The sequence below is a fragment of the Triticum aestivum genome, chromosome 7A, assembly GCF_018294505.1.
Source record: "Triticum aestivum cultivar Chinese Spring chromosome 7A, IWGSC CS RefSeq v2.1, whole genome shotgun sequence".
Lineage (NCBI taxonomy): Eukaryota > Viridiplantae > Streptophyta > Magnoliopsida > Poales > Poaceae > Triticum > Triticum aestivum.
In genome coordinates this window covers 26255273-26256923 of record NC_057812.1, presented here as the reverse complement: position 1 = coordinate 26256923, position 1651 = coordinate 26255273, and the positions used below count along the sequence as shown (strand labels likewise).

Genomic DNA, 1651 nt, shown 5'->3' with positions numbered 1-1651 from the left:
CTAGCTTCAGACCACCGAGAGTGACTAGAACTTCATCAGCTTCTGCTGGAGGGAGTGGGAGAGGAGCTGGAAGAGGGAGAGGAGCTGGGAGTGGGACAGGAGCTGGAAGGGGGACAAGATTCATGCCCTATTTCACTGCTAGTGGGAATTACTAGATTTCTTTGATGATGTGGCTATTTTGGAAAATGTCAGAATGAACTAGTGCTTGTGATGGAAGTGTCAGTACGAAGTACTGCTTATGGTTCTAGTTTTAATATCAACTCTAGTTTTATGATGTGAACATGGTCCTTCTGGTACTGTCAAATGACCACTATTTATGTTTACGTTCAGTGGTACTGTCAAATGATCCTTGAATGTATGCATGTTTGCTGCAAAATTGTCAATGCTACTGTAAAATGACCACTTCGAAATTTGGTGTCTAGTGTACTGTGCTACCACTGTCATTTGGTCAGTGTGATTGTGCTTGTTCCTCTTAAGTATGTCCATGTAGTACTTCCTGCTGTCAAAAAAAGGATGCGTAGTACATTTATACTGTAAACTCACAGCCAGTCAAAAATTGCAAACTTTTGCTGTACAAAGTATCAAAAAATGCATACTTGAGCTATCAAAACTAAGATATTCAGACATACACAGCATATTTAGGTCTGTCAAAACTAAGATATTCAGACATACACAGCATATTTGGGTCTTTCAAATTCATTCCAACATGATTCAGATACATTACATTGCAATTAAGATAGCTCCAGATTGCATCACTCCGGAAACTGAACATTTATACATCTGAATCACATCTATACATCTGAATCACATCTTTCCTCTTACACCTAGCACCAATTTCTGAAATTACTTCAGTCTTCTTCTCCAATTCCTCTCTCAACGCAGCAACTTCTATCTCATTGGACTGAATAGCAAGAGCAGCCTCATCCACACTTTGTCCCGAAGATCTCCCAACAAATCACGGATAAATGGTGTCGTCGGCCCCTCATGCCATTCGATGAACCCATGCTGTCCAATTGAAAAACAAAATTCAGAACAAGAAAAGTACAACAGAGGGGAACATAGACAGCAAACAAGAGGCGAATTAAGTTTACCTGGTTATCCACGCACGAATAGTACCTCCTTCCTGGGTTTGCTGGACTCCATGAGATCCACCGTGCAGCCTTCCTCCCTCACAAGCTGCAGAACTTCGTCGGCTCGTAATCCATGGGCTGCTCCCGATGGGACGGGCGACCGAGCTGACCCGCCGACGCCTCTCCTTCGAACCGCGCCACTTCGGGAACAGGATGAAGCAGAATGGCCGCCGCTAATGGCCGACATCGCCAATCGCCGCCGCTAATGGACGCGGCCAGTCGCCTCGGCCAGTCGCCGCCGCCAGTCGCCGGCGGAACCCTACTTTTGTTCCCCACCTTGCGCTGAGCAGAGTGCGCTTCCAAAACAGAGGATATAGAGACAGGGGCATCGGGTAGCACACGTGGCGTCATTTATTCTAATCACTCACCTAACCCGGCCTCCTCCTCTGCCACGTCAGCAAATCCCATGCTAAACCGGGCTTAAGGGCGCAAAGAACTGGGATCAGAGAGGTGGGGGTGTCGATTTCAGGGATTCCAAGGTTGGGGTTCGAATTCGCCAGGTCGAACGAAGACAAGGTTTA

The 1651-nt window shown here is 46.5% G+C and overlaps 1 long non-coding RNA gene across 1 annotated transcript; it reads right to left on the bottom strand.

Annotated features, from left to right (window-relative positions):
• Window positions 1–637: 637 nt before the first annotated feature.
• On the bottom strand, window positions 638–1441 carry LOC123151081 (uncharacterized). The gene is made up of 2 exons (XR_006475484.1): window positions 1092–1441; window positions 638–1005 (listed from the first exon to the last, which is right to left on the bottom strand). It is a non-coding gene; the product is annotated as an uncharacterized lncRNA (long non-coding RNA).
• Window positions 1442–1651: the final 210 nt, after the last annotated feature.